Source organism: Saccostrea echinata, unplaced genomic scaffold, assembly GCF_033153115.1.
Source record: "Saccostrea echinata isolate AGI-Se365-2 ecotype Australia unplaced genomic scaffold, CSIRO_AGI_Sech_v1 ptg000018l, whole genome shotgun sequence".
NCBI lineage: Eukaryota > Metazoa > Mollusca > Bivalvia > Ostreida > Ostreidae > Saccostrea > Saccostrea echinata.
The window spans coordinates 4,667,712-4,684,014 of NW_026889767.1; the positions used below are offsets into that span (position 1 = coordinate 4,667,712).

Genomic DNA, 16,303 nt, shown 5'->3' on the forward strand with positions numbered 1-16,303 from the left:
TGACGCAAAATAATTCCTGAATCTTCCCTTCCGATTCGGGCATTTTAACGAGACTGGAGCTGAATTTTTTTATGAGATGAAAAACAATATGTAAACTTCCTATATTGACTAGATTCATTAAAATTTAGGGCGTGCTGAATTTTCTATATACTGTATTTGAGTGGGGAGTGATTAGGTCCTGGACTTGATTTTCAAGCACCTGCTCGACTTCGTTTTACAAGATCTGAAAAGGAAACTTCTCAAAAGTTTGTTTTCAATTAATACCACCTACTCAAAGTTGCGCATTTTTTGGTAAGAATATATAGCAAAATTGCACTGTTGTGCAACCTATAGACCTACTGACACAAGACACAATGAGTGATGTAGACCAAGCTTGCAAGTTATATATCATTTTCTGTGTCCGAGGTTCCGTATTTCCACACACTGACCATTCACTGAAGTCCATAAGAGACATATCCAAAACTAATAGTTCCACTTAAAGACTCCAAAGCATACCCTCTATGTCAGTTAAAGACTCGAAGTCAAGAACAGTTTTCTTTTCAAAAACTAAATTTTTCAGTAAAGCACTGAATGGTAGCTTTGCTAAACAAATTATTTTTAGCCTTCAGATACTCAGTATTTCTGGAGATCCAAAATATTATTGAGTAGTGAGTCGGAGCTCTTTTGGCGTTCATTAGAAGACTTTTTGCCATTGCAAACGTAATGATACTGTTTAAGTGGAGATCACGGAGACTGTGGAGATCTGAGTGAAACTACATCATAACAATAGCTTGGCGACCTTTGAAAGATATTTGAGAGATCTGGTCAATTTTTAATCGTTCTGCAATCTCTCGATGATCGCCAGCTCTGTGTAAAGGGGTGTAAGTCGTGCGAATACTTGATATTGCGATTACTTTACTTAATGGAACTCTTTCGTGGTGAAGGTAGAACACGTCTGTTAGCTGGGGGCAATGTGCTGTTTCATATAACGCGAGATCGAGCATTGTGTAATTTTAAAGGGCAGACATGAAAGATGTCCTGGTGAAATACTTTGCGGAACATTCGCTGAACCACGCTTATTGCTACTGTAGATAGACTGTACGATGACAATTTCGTTTTATCATTTAAAAAAAAATAGATATGATCAAATTCTGAAGTTTCTTAATTTATTGTCTAACCTTCGTATAAAAGTACAAGAAAAACTTAGGTCATATAATGCCAAGATTGTAGAGATCAACAGGTAAAACTTAGCTTTCCTTACATTCACACCACCTTCCTAGATAATTCCGGCAAGCTCAGGAAAAAAAGGGATATCTTTTCAGAGTATGTCGGAAAGACACGAGAAGCGATTGATACAATGCAATACCACACTGATATGATTATAATTCTTTAATTTTTCATTTTTCCTTTTTTGACGGAAAATCCCGAGTAATGATCCGATTGTTATTGCCAGCGCTCTCGAGCGCTAGCAACTACGTTAGTCCTTTTTTACTGGAACAAGCATATGCTCGAATTCACGGTAGGGCATTCTGGGAATACTACTGTCGATAAACTGCACCATTTTAATTTCGTTTTATCATCTAAAAATATATATGATCTGAAGTTTTGTGTTTTGTTGTCTAAACTGTATATTAATGTACAAAAAGTAACAGTAACTCAGGTCTTATAATGCCATGACTGTAGAGATCAATTATTTCTAAAATTATAACAAATACCTAGCTCTTCTTAACTATCTTCCTGGAACTTTTCTGCAAGCTTAGAAAAACAATCTTGGATATATGTTTTCCAAGCTTGTCGGAAAGGCCGGAGAAGAAGCGATTGTTACAAAACAGCAGGCTCGTAGGAAGCAATTTCAGTTTGGGGGGGGGGGGGGGGCAAGCCATACATTTTCAGTTGAGGGGGCACTATCAACTACCAAAAATTCCTTGACAAGCAAAAAAAAAAAAAAAAAAAAAAAAAAAAAAGGTTATCAGGCATTTTTATTGAGGGGGCACACGCATATAGTATCTATTTTTTCTATAGTACTCTATATGTCGGAAAAATTATTGGGGGGAGGCACAGCCGCCCCATCCTCCCCCCCCCCGGTTCCTACGGCCATGAACAGTCCCACACTGGAATATTTCAAACTAGTTGCTCCATTGGTTCTAGATCTACTGATCTCTTATTTTTCACCTCAAAATTGAAATTACAGTAAACTTCAGAATGCTGAAAGCACAGTTGATGAGTTATACCATTGCCGATGTGAAGCCCGGCCACTCTAGACTCACCATACTGAATTGAGACCCCCCCCCCCCCCACCCGTGCACCACTGTGTCTTCCTATTAATGATTAATCGATTCAGCAATTTAAACCAATTGTTCAGGTATCTACTTCTGTGTTTTATGATGGCTACAGCGCTAGCTCACACATCTTTTTAAAAGATAAGCTTGTAAATTTAAAGAGAATCTAGTCCTCATGTGATTGCCACTAGCGTAAGTAATTCATGCCCCGGAAATCTCGCGAGATTTAGAGTTTCCTCGAATTCGCCGCAAAAGAGCGGCATTAAGTTAGATAACTGTAAGTAAATCGCGATACTAAGTATTGATATTCTGCGGACGCATCTATATCATATACAAATAAATACCAGTGATGTTCTGTCAGTCGTGATGATTCATGAAATACCTGTTGCGGAACCTGTAATTACCAGTGGTAAATACCGAAATTTTCCATCCGAGTAAATGCTGCAGATTTTCTAAACATTTGGAAATTCATGGAAGTACGAATGTTGTTAATTAAGATCATTGACAACAACGTTTTGTCATACTGAATGGTCCTGGTTAGACATATTATATAATATAAGTCAGAATATTTTGTTTTGATTGTTTGGACTTAATATGCCTGCAAAAATTCACAGCCTTTAATGGTCGCAGATAGTGCGCATGGTCCAAGATTAAAATGCAGTAAGTTTTCGGATCAATATGATTAATTTCCTTAAAAATAATGTGAAGTTTAACAAAAATTTAATGTGTTGCAAATTAAGCAGCTGTCGTCATTTTGTGATATCTTTAGTATCCCTTATTGTACAGATAGTAATAAGAAGAAACAGCAGAAAATATGTTTTAGTTTAAGAAGTATTTAATTCACGATATACATGGAAGTATATACAATGAATATGGATTGAACAACAGGCAAAAGTGGCCTATATTAGTTCTCTCCATTAAAGATCAAGGTACAAATCATGAAATGTTACAATAATATATATCACAACTTTTACAAAGACATGTATTTTAGACTAATTTTTAAGGAGGATACAATGTACAAAATTGAAAAAAGAGGGGAATTGAACAATAAAGTGGAATAATGAAAGGAAAGAGAGAGAAAAAAGGAGGCTGGGGATAAGGGAAAAGAGAAAAAAGGCTCAGAACAATATCTGTATATATACTTTCAGTCTACATGCAACACATTAATTCTTATTACATTTTCACATTCTAAAATCTTTTAGTATTTTTATAAAATTATGAACTTGATCAAATAATAACAATTTTTCTTTAAGAAAATATGTTTTAAACGTGACAGAAAAAAACGACGTCTGTAATTAGAACAACTGGTCACTATTGGAACATATTTAGTTCATCGATTTGAAATTGGTATATTAGATTTTTCAACTGTGTATACAATTTGGGAAACACTACAAGAAGTAGAAAACCACTGTTGTTTGATAAAAATAGGATTAATTTCATAGGGATTAATTTTGAGCATGAAACAAACTTACACCTTGAAACATTTAATACACTTTACTCTATAAACGCTTTATATTTTATAATACAACATCAACGGTAAAATAATAAAAACAAATTTTTCAAAAAAAATTCTCTCTTCAGGTGAGACGAGTGCAGGAAAATCAACGTTAATTAACAAAATACTTGAAATGAGAATCTTTAAATCCAGGATTAAGCGGTCTACGTCTACTATTTGTAAAATTCGAAATTCTGAAAAAGTTCAGATTTTTGCTGAACGTATGGAAGGGGAATTCCAAAAAATTCCATTATATCAGACGAGTGCGATATTGAAACAAAAACTGGAAAAAAGTTACTGAGAGACACCTTGAAGAATCTAACAGACATGACATTATCAGATGACAGCGCAAATCTCAGATCAATAGATATTGGATTTCCTATACCTTTTCTCAAGGTGATGTTTTAAGAAGAATGAAAATGGAAATTATCTTATTTACACATTTTTTTAGTAATATATATTTATTGATATTGAAGTTATTTACATTTATTTTGATAGGGCAACACGATAATCGTTGATACTCCCGGAATAGATGGATCAAAAGATATAACACAGAAACTGATGGAGTACATTCCAAATGCAGTCTCTTTTATTTTTGTCATAGATATAGGGTGTGCAGATGCCATGCAGAAGGAAAAGTTCTTTTCTTTTATCAAGTTCAATGGATATAATTTTCTAGCTTTCAACAATTATGATGTATTTTTTGGAAACTACATAAAGAAAGAAGTCAAGCATTTCAAAAGACTTCACTAGGGATTATATTTTAAGTAGTTTTCTGAAAGTTTTTTTTTCGGCTTAATCTATATATTGGCTATCATTTTTAAGAAAACCGTGCCGTAATGAACAGGCGCGGATCCAGGAATTTTTTCCTGGGGGAAGGGGGGGGGGGAAGGGGTCCATCCCAGTCCAAAAAAAAAATCCAACCCAGAATTCTTTTGACCAAAAAAAGACAAAACAAAAAAAAAAAAAAAAAAAAAAAAAAAACAAACAAACAAAAAAACAAACAAACAAATAATTTTAAAAAACAACAACGTTAAATCCTCTCCCTAATGTGAAAAACCTATTTCGGGGAGGGGGGGGGGTAGTCGTTGACTTCTAAAGCTACATACCTATGACTTTTCATACCAACTTAACACAGATCCGCGTTTTCGAGGGGAGGTGTCCGTGTTTTCTAGGAGGGTCCAAGGTCACTTTTAGTTGGCTTAGTATATAAATTTAATAACTCTGCAAATTCCATTGGGTTCCGGACCCCCCCCCCCCCCCGACCCCTTCTAGATCCGCGCATGATGAAACTAAATATTTCTTTAAATCATGTCTCATGATACATGTAAGCTATATTTTGTATAATTGGTACATGTTTTATATATATTTGAAAAATTGCAAAAGCGATAGAGTGATTAAGGCTATGTACAAAACATTGCAATTCTAACAAATTATTTGAACCACATGAGTTCTTTCAGTTTATCTATTTCATAAATATTTTATTTGATGGATGAAGGAGAACCATAATTTAATGTAAAAAAAAAATGTTAATTAAATACCCCGACTAAAGCATCTTTTTTTTTTCTTTTTTTTTTTTTTTTTTTTTGCAAAAGCTTTGTTAAAGTTGTTATTAGATACGAAAATTTCTGCAAAAAATTTAAGAGTGAAGTTCTTCTTATGTTTGAGTTTTGTATCATAACCGGGTCAACCTCATTCTGGACTCCAGCCTAATTGTTTTGTTTCCCGATACCTCAACCATTAAAGTTTGAACGGTAAAGAGTCATATCATACTTTTGCATGCCCCTCTAAATGAAAGGGGAATGCATCAACAATTTGATGTCTGGCAACGCTTAAATTCTCGTTGAATAAATGAGGCGGTGTAATATCCCCAATGTCTGTAATTTCAAAGTTGTTCTCAAAGAATAAATTGGTCTGTAAATCCTGGTCCGTTTGGTTTTCCTCCTCGAGCGTCAATGCGTCGGTAGTTTCTTTTGTTAGGGCTCCAGAGGAAATGACACTTGGTTGATGTGTGTTTGGGTTAAACAAAATTTCACTGTCATCCAAATCTGGTTGAAAAAATGTTTCCGGGAAATATGACGGCACAAGTCCAACTATTCGTTTCAAACGCTGTAATGGTGTTTTAGTCTTTGGAGCAGGTAAATTTTCCATAAATTTGATTAAAACATATCATAGGATTCTCCAGCCATTTATCATAACCGGGTCAATCTCATTCAGCCTAATTGTTTTGTTTCCCTATACCTCAACCATTGAAGTTTGAGGAGGCAGAGTCCCGAATGACATTGGGCCGATTATGCATTTCGTTCATATAACCCGGGATCTCTGGCTATGCCAGTGAGAGGACACACCAAGTGGAATAACTCTTATAATCCTTGAGCTTGGTCGGAGTGCCCCAAGTCAACTTTTTATTTTTACGAAATGACTCTGGAATATTACAATTCCAAATTCCTTCAAGATCTGAGGACCTTTCCTCACCAGAGCGCCTCACAGGTGTTAGGGAGTGGCTCTGTTGCCCAACCTGTATAAAATGTAAGCAGAGACAGACACAATCCAGTTTCCGACTTTTATTAAATTAAACAATCCATTTTTTTCTATTAATGATTAAAAGAAATAATTTTACACAAGATACTAAACATTATAATAAACATTACTACTTATAATATAAAATATTTTAACCTGTAAATAAAATAAGCCATCTGAAAATTTTGATAATTTTCATAAAAACGCGCAAGTCTACAAAATGATCTCACCTGTATAAAATGTAAGCAGAGGCAGACACAATCCAGTTTCCGACTGAATTACGTCCACCCGTCCGCTCATTTTATACCAGGTGTACCCTTGTAGCTTTACATCTCCATATTTGTAACTCCTTCGAAATTTGCAATAATTACTTTTTTTTTTTATTTATTTGAATGTCAGTTACCATTATTCCGTCCTCCAACACTCTTTAATTTCCTAATGCACTTTAAAAATCATTTTCTATCTTTTGCATAATCTTTAAATTTTAATTGGTGTAGCTAATTTATACCAACAACTGACCTCTGGTCACTTTAAAACTATTGGTTGCTCCTTCCTCCTAACCAAATACATCATCTGACAAACAACTTAAACAACCGCATTCCAAGAAATTTTCTTGGAATCGTATAGGTGAAAAGGTCAAACCCTTAGTGGTCAGCATCTCTCATTATTTTTATTTATAGAGTTAGCATCCGTTATCTCTCTCAGCAAAATACACACAATCATTTCACTTTCTTATTTTTATGCATTTTTTTGTCACGATATTTGTATGCTTTTTTATAAATTCACAGCTTCCAGAGATTCTGACAAAAATACTTCAGCTGCAAATAATAGATGAGATGCCCTGCTTTGATCCAGAAAAAGTAATATTTATAACAAATAAGTGGGACACTGTACAAAAAGATGAAATTAGTGATGACAGCAGCGATGAAAATCTCGAACATAAGACCTGGAGAGAAGTTAATGAGGATATAAAAGCCAGCTGGCCTTCGGTGAAAGAAGAAAACATATTCAAAATGAGTCTTAAGCATGTATGTATTGTGCAAAAGTATTTATAATGTATTGTTTCAAAGTATTTAAAGTTAATCAATCTCTACGAATCTTCATCAGTTTCCAGAGGGTTTACGAAATAAAAGGAAAAAGGCATGACGGTTGGCTATGTATACTATTTAGTGGCTTCGGCAAAAAGCCGAAAAAAGTCCATAATTGCACTAATACTTAGTCCTGAATGAAGATAGACACTGAGGGCTGTGTAGGATTTTAATAACTTTTAGATTATTTTTATGACGTCAAAACTAGTTCTATCATACGTACTCTCTTGTGAATACGGTTTTAACATTAGGTGAACATAGCGGTTACTGAATTGTTTTCTTTTTCCTTTATATTATTATATATATCTTTTTATAGTGATTATAAATAGACTAGTAGTATTAGTAAACGATGCTATTCCTTACTTATTATATTTACAAATGTCATTGTATTTTTCCGTTTGCCCGATCATGACACTGAGCACAAGACGGGCTTGACCGATTGACAGGGGATGTATACTCCTCCATGGTTCCTAATCAACCTCTGATGTCTGTAGAGGTCTCGGTTTGCTCTGCTCCAAATGTATTGTTTCAATGAACTTTTGAACTTAATAAAAGTTCGTTATCTCAATATTCCATTGGTTTAATTTGTTTCAAGGTGATGTTACTATTCACAAAATTAATAAAATAAAAAGAGAAATCGAGGTACTTCCGCATTTGATCTTACAAAGACGCATCGTTTCCAACCCTGTTTGCTTTTCCATAGGTTATCGGAAATTAGATTTACATAAAGGACAAGATAGGGTAACACCCCTTTTTGGCCCCTTGTTTAGAGTGTCTCTTAGAACGAAGGAACAGTTTATCATTAAAAACGCAGCTAGGTTAAGGACGCCCATGAAATATACACCTTAATATATTCAGAGAAAATGAATACAATTTTAATTTTTTTTTTAACAGCATTAGTTTTGATGAATGTGAATTATGGCGTTTGCACTTGTATATATCGGGTCTCGGCTGAGTTCGGCCAAAGCGACATCGCTTACATCAGCTGTTTGTCACGTGACGGGTTTAAAATTAGAACATATATGTACTACTATAAAGATCGTAAAAGTTCAACGATATACGGGTATCTTTCCACTATAAAAGTAATTCCGTTTTGTTTGAGACAAATTCCTTAACATGAAAAGTGCTGGGAGCAACTTCCTCATGCTAGGGAATTGTGCGAAATTTAGCCGTCTTTCTATGAACTCCAGGCACAGATGTAATACGCCCTGGAATAATGTTACATTACGGAATATATAAACAATGCACAACCAGCTCCCAGCACTTTTCAGAATAGTAGGTATAATTGTTACACGTGTTTAAAATTTCAGAATTTATAGTGAAGCGGATATCGTTGAACTTTTGATATTTTCGAGGGGCTGGACCCCTCACTCTAGCATGTTACTGTACAAATGTGGCTCCCTACGGCTATATATAAAGTCAACACATTATCTATTTAGTTTGACAATAAAATATGGATTAATCTATTTTAGAATATGTCTTTATTTTTGTCCAAATAAGCTTGTTTCGTATTTATTTTTATTTTTACAAACTATGATAAAAGCTTGATCCACGCCTCAAGTACAGAGAAACTGCGTGTCAAACTAAGAAATGACGTCATCTCAGTAAGTACAGCGAGACCAAGCTGGCTTTCATTTTACAGATGCTATGTGCTATTCTGGCAAGATAGGTTGCACATTCATTTATCTTTATAATATTTTTGAGAAAGGAAAGTATTTGAGAGTGTTTTAAAAAGAACATATAGTATTTATTCATCGAGATTCATTTGTATTGTTTTAACGTGACGTCATAATAGCTTTCCCGAACCTCTGCATAGGCTGACGTAAATATGGGAGTCCTTAACCTAGCTGCGAACCTATTGTCATCCTTGTTACAAATAGCGTATTGATTCTAGGTTATGGGATAAACTAAGGTCACAGGAAGGTCACAAAATATAACAGTTTCCCAATTTTCTCATACTTATGCCAATTTTTCAATTTGTAAGCACATTTTGTTTCAGAAAACACAGAGCACAAGCTTCCCTTTCTAGCAAATTTATATATGTCATGTACTAGTATTAAATGCATCTTCTGTATAAAAATCTCAGATAGGCAAGCTTGTGCTCTATGTTTCCCGGAGGGAAAGGTAACTCAAATTTGACGAAATTCTGTCAGAATTGAAGAATTTTGGTAAGATGTCCTACTTTGACACCCTTTTGTGGCCCCAGGTATGTTATGAATCAAAATAAGTCCTAGTTTTAAAACAAGCATCATTTTAAGTTCTTTTCTGCAAAATATCCCAATTTTAAATGTGCTTTGATTTTTATACCGAATAAGGGGCCGAATTCGGCCATTACCATAGCTTGTCCTTTCAAGGGATTTGATAAAAGAAAATTATACATTTTATTTTATTTTCCTTATACGTAACAGTCAGAATACATACATTACGATATTCTCCCCGTTTACCTCACAGACAAATGTATCAAGAAATAAGATTCAAGCATTTACAAGACTGTGATCACATCACAGATGCTTGCCAAAATTAGGTACAACATATTCATAATTGTGAACTCGAATCTTTTGCACTTGGTTTCCCCAGGACCAAGGTGGATCTGCTCAAGCTGTTACATGAATGAGACAGGGTCTAGTTTACACGGTAAATGTTTACTGTAAAATCATTCAACAATAACAATTCTTTATGATACCAGAAAGTGAAATTGTTTGGGATTTTAAACTATTTGTGAGCAATAGTCTACATCACAGCTTACCACAACATTCATTTCTGTTACTAGTCGAGTACCACAAAACAAAATTTACTATCTGATAGCAATGCAACTGTCAACATTAAGTCATCATATTAAAAATGGAGGTATATTATGTGAGATAAGGGAGCACCGAGCACTTGTCGGAACCCAAGTTAATTTTAAATGATGATTAATCCCCAATATCATATCATAAACAAATGTTTTACTATATGTAATCATGTAGTATTTAAAACTATTGACCATACCAGTTTTGAACTTAAAACGTAAATGTTCGTATATTTTGAGAAAAAAATACTGAATAAAAAAATGATTCTTGCAAGTTCATTTCGCATTTCGTGTTGCAGTTTATACCTGTACCTCAGAAGGGTCAAAATAAAGTATATTTTCCTCTGATGAACAAAATATACATTCAAGGATTTTAATGTGCATTTTCGTTGATCCAAAGATCCATTTAAGAATTCTATAGATTAGTTAAGAGCTAAATTAGACAGACTGCTATCCTCAGTGATTTGTAAAATTAATGATGATTTAAAATTACTTCGAAAACATAGAAGTTTTTGTACATAGAATCTAAGGCAAAATTCTATTAATATTTGCGTATAATTTACACGAATAAGTATGTCTTACATGTAGAGTTTAAAATAGCTACTGGAAAAAGAACGAGGAAGTTTTTTTACTAGTCAATTTATCTGACATACATCTACATTGTGTAGTTGCTTGCATGGACTAATTTATAACAAGATTTTGCACAAGTCTTTCACCCCCACCCAATCGTAAATACTGCACATAGAAGGATGACCTAGTTTTGAGACAACTTATCATGCTCTCTATGTTTACAAGGTAATTTCTGCGATTAAAGTGTGTGCTGTGATAACATTTACGACCATTTTACTTTATAATAATCCTTTTAAATTTTTTTGAGACTACAGAATACCGAATTTTCAAATCAGAATGCATTGTTTACATTTTCTAAAGATCAAGACAAATGAAACACCCGTTTAAAATTCTTGTATTTTCTTATAATTTTCAGTAATAGAGTGGTAAAATGATAAATTGTTTTCTTCAACAAAAGAGGCTAAAATGACGCGAAACTCAGACTGATGACAGAACGTCATAATCAGTTTACTTGTAACATAATGAGTTAACAGTAGGCCCAAAATAGTCCATTGCACTGAACGAAGGTTTTTTTTTTAAATAGGCCCGCGGCAAAAAGAATGTTTCACGGCGAGGTGACTAATTAATTCGAAATTTCGCAAGGGCAAACACTCAATAGATCTTGGTAATTTTTTGAATATACATAAAAGAAATTTTTCTTATTTTGAAATGTTTTGTTGCTTTCCTGAAATCGAGAGCATTTCTATTTAAAGCAGCAGCACTTTTCATAAACTACAGGTGTAGAAGCAATTTATTACTTAAATTTTAACTAGGGTATGCCCTTGCGACATTGAGATTTGTTTATGACCTACATATAGTACACATCTTATGCATTTATCACTTAACTGTCAAATAACGTGACCAAACCAAATTCAGTATAGAGCGGGGTATACAATGTTATTTCAATTAATATTAAAGTCATTTGATAATATAGTAGCTTCACAAACATAAATTCATTTTAAAGATTATGTATTTATGCACGTTCATATTCCGTTGATTTCTTCCTAGTACCCTTAATAGTGCTGTGTTATGTTTCTTTTCCTGGTTAAAAAAATCATTTGCTGAATTTCTATTGTAGGTTTAAAATAATTACATGTATTCAATACATCATGAACTTTCATATGTTTATAAACAAATCATTAATACATATTCATGTATTTTGTATAGGTTTCACCGAATGAGACGAATGCATCATCAGATGAATTTAAAAGATTTCAACAATGTTTAAGCAAGAATATCAAGGAAAGTGAAAATGTCAGACTTTCAAAACATTTAAGGTATTAATTCTTTTTGTTTAGATAGGGAATATTTAATGACTGCATGATTTCTGCGGGGAAATGTATTATGAATTATATATCACAATCATGTATATAACTATCATTCAAAGTTTCCTGAACGAATTTTTGGAGAATGTATTAAGAGGGATAAATTCTGGACTGGCGCTGAAGACCCGAAGTAAAGATGAGCTGGTGGCCTTAGCAAATAAACATGAGCAAAAAATCCAGGAGCTAGGAACTAAATGCAGAGAGGTATTTTCAGGTTACAAAAAATTAATTCAATGACTTTCCTTATAATGACTTTTCCGATAAAGTGATATAACAGGGATTTCAACAACTCGTTCAAAGTCACCATTTCGTTAATTCTATGGCCTTTATAATGATCCCGTAAGCAAATATAACCTGTCGTTGGGTCGTATGTTGACTGACGTGATTCATATACCAATTGTTAGGCGTTTTTATACTGAATTTGACTACGGAATGTTCCGTCTACCTGATCTTTACCTTGGACTCACGGCGAGTGTTACCGGTCAACAGGGGATACTTGTTGCTCCCACCCACCTCTGGAATTTCAAGTGGTCCGTGTTTTATGCCCTCTTCACATATTTGTATTGTTTATAGCGTTTTTGACATCGATCACTGTTCGTTATCGTCACTTTTTAGCTCACCTGAGCCGAAGGCTCAAGTGAGCTTTTCTGATTGAAATTTGTCCGTTGTCTGTCGTCGTTGTCGTTGTTGTAGTCGTCGTTGTCGTAGTCGTCGTTGTCGTAAACTTTTTACATTTTCATCTTCTTCTCAAGAACCAATAGGCCAATTTCAACCAAACTTGCCACAAAGTATCCTTGGGTAAAGGGGAATCAATTTTGTTCAAATGAAGGGCCACGTCTTTTTCCAAGGGGAGATAATTATGAATTCATGAAAAATTAATGGCATCATTTAAAAATCTTCTTCTCAAAAACCACTGTGCTTGAAAATATGAAACTTATATGGAAGCATCCTCGGGTAGTGTAGATTCAAGTTTGTTCAAATCATGACCCCCGGGGGTAGGGTGGGGCCACAATGGGGGATCAAAGTTTACATAGCAATACATAGGAAAAATCTTTAAAAATCTTCTTCTCAAGAACAGCAAAACCATGATGAGTCATATTTATATGGAAGCATCCTCAGGTAGTGTAGATTCAAGTTTGTTCCAGTCATGACCCCCGGGGGTAGGGTGGGGCCACAATGGGCGATCAAAGTTTTACATAAGAAAACATAGGAAAAATCTTTAAAAATCTTCTCCTCAAGAACAGCAAATCCATGATTGGTCATATTTATATGAAAGCATCCTCAGGTAGTGTAGATTCAAGTTTGTTCAAATCATGACCCCCGGGTGAAGGGTGGGGCCACAATGAGCGATCAAAGTTTTAAATAGGAATATATAGGAAAAATCTTCAAAAATCTTCTTCTCAAGAACAGCAAAGCCATGATTAGTCATATTTAAATGGAAGCATCATCAGGTAATGTAGATTCAAATTTGTACAAAGCATGATCCCCTGGAGAATAGAGGGGCCATAACAGGGGACCATACAAAGGAATACAAAGGATATATCAATCAAAATTTTCTTCTTAAGAAAAGCAAAGCCATTATTTGTCATATTAATTCAAAAGCATCCTTATACAGTTTAGATTCAAATTAGTTCAAATAACCAAACACCCCCCCCCCCCGAACCAGTTTTATATTTAATTTTATATTTAAACTTTTCAAGACTGAACTGATTTCTGCTTTTTCCTAGCCAGAGTGCTCAGGTGAGCGATGTGGCCCCTGGGCCTCTAGTTTCATCTTATAATTCCAGAGAACCTTAAAATATTCTTGAAATTATCTTTACTGTGTTTTTTATTTATTTTATTTATCTTATTCGAATTTGTATTCATATCAAATACTGGGTTTCTATGATTTTGAATAAAGATACTTTAACATTGAGTCAACATTGGTTTAAAGTTTTATTTACTACTGTAGCGTTACTTTATTCCTTTACTGCTTCATAATCAATCTATTTTTTGTTCTTATTGAATTTCATTATCTGATATAATACGAATCTAGTTTAATTATATGATAAGTATGGATTGCTTCACCTTTTGGATAAAATGTTCTTTTTTAAATTATTTTCTCTATTTAAATAAACATATATCAAATATTCTTAAGGAAGAAGAGAAGTTACGCGAAAATTTGACGACGATAGTTGAAGGCACAGCGCAAGAAGTCTTTGAATACATGTCTTCAGACCAAGGAAAGGACGAAATATTAAATCCTCCGGGACATGAAAGAATATTGGACATGATGTATCTTCCAAAATTTTTCAGTGAACAGGTCAAACGGAGAGTAGAGATGTATGTCCAAGGAATATTCAAATCAGGTTTGATCCTAGAAAAATTTAAGATTTTAAAGGTGGAGACGTTTGCTTTTTATAATGAAGTTTCTTCCGAGATTTCTGAAATGGAAGATGATTGGACAAAATATTCAGGACATGCTCGTGATAAGAATGTTGAAGAAGGGTTAACTCCAAAGGAGGCTGCTTTAGTTGTCACATCACCAGTCTGGGTACCATTAGCAGCAGCAGCTATAATTGGCTTGACCTTTGCTAGTCTCGCTCTTAGCCTTGTTGCAACTCCAATTATTGTGCCAGTTGTTGCAATTCTTGGCCGGGAAGGCAGAAGACAAAAAATAATAGATGAGGAATATGAGATGTGCAGGTTATCTATTCGAAACACAATACGCAATCGTCTTCAAATTATTTATGGGGAGACATTTGAAATACTTATTAAAAAGATTTCAATGGAAATTCTTCCAAGAAGGATAAGATCATTGGATGCAATGATTCGGGAGTTATCCGAAAATCACCAACAAATACTTACCACTCATGTAAAGCTTCAAAATCTTTCCAAAAAGATGCAATCAATCAAGGAGAGAAAATTAGAAATACAAAGGAGTATTGAATAAATGAAATGAACACACTGAGACTCGTTTTGCTAGATCGTATAAACAATTTAGAATGAGATATTTTAATATAATTTCATCTGATGTATTCAGTGTCAACTAAATCTACTCTGAAAAGAAATCAATAACATATTTTTTTCTTGTTGTGATGAAACCAGCTAAACACTAAACATTCTGAAATATTCTCGAAAGAATTATGTACTAGTACTGAAGTTCTAGTTCTACTTAAGAAGAACTCGATTCATGGACACATATAAAATACAGTAAAACCTCATTATCTCCAACTTAATGGGACCAAGAAAAAACTTCGAGATATCCGATGATTCGAGATATCAAGAGTAAAATACTTTTTTAAAAAAACGATTGGGACTTCCAAATCACTTCGACATATCCATGATATTCGAGATATCAGTGTTCGAGATACCGAATTCAACTGTAAATATCTCAGCTTACGTTTGCGCTGAATGTTCACAGCGTACAGAGGTGGCATTTATTTACAACTCCCGCAAGCATTTGCCTACCGCTGTGCAAGCCTCTTTAAAGTTATTTTTTCCTTCATTACATTTACCATTCTAGGGCTTGGAAAATCAAAGGTACCGTAGATAATCCTTCATTATAAACGTAGTGCAAAGCATTTCATACACCATTCAGAAGAGTGAATTAAAAGGACTGCTCAGCAATTACTTTTTCTTTAGCAGAAAATGATGTCGGAGTTGAGACATTGTTTAAAGTAGATCATTCATGAAAAGCCCGGTGTTTTCTAGATTCTTGGATTCATTATCGGAATCAGAGTTGAAATAAACATTTATTATGACACAAAATGGTTGAGTGTTTTCGGATCATATTTAATAGTCTGATACAAAGCTTTGACTTTATAATGAAACTAAATGTCGCTGGAAAACAGGTTACATGTATGAATAATTAAGTTCCTAAAGTTTGTCATTTATTTTATCGTTGTTGTAGATACGAGATCCTTTACATGCTATTCTTTTTTATAAACATCGTCAGATTTCTTTGCATGAAGACGTGCATGTGTGCTTAAATCAGTTTTCATATGTTCATAGTAAGATAGTTGTTGAAACTATTTGTGAGTGTTTTCAATTCTTTTCTCTTTAGTGTATACAGATATTTATGAATTTTGTAGTAAAGGAAATGACTCTATTTACATGTGAAACAAATGGAACTTTTCTGTATTGGAAAGTAGATATTATGTAATAATCCAAATAGGCAAAACGTATTCCTTTTAAAGGAATGATCGGCATGGGATATCAATAGTTAGCATCATAAAATG

At 34.0% G+C, this 16,303-nt stretch overlaps 1 pseudogene; it reads left to right on the forward strand.

Moving 5' to 3' along the window:
• LOC133189457 (uncharacterized protein in xynA 3'region-like) overlaps window positions 1-15,015 on the forward strand; it is a 32,250-nt pseudogene extending 17,235 nt beyond the window's left edge.
• Window positions 15,016-16,303: the final 1,288 nt, after the last annotated feature.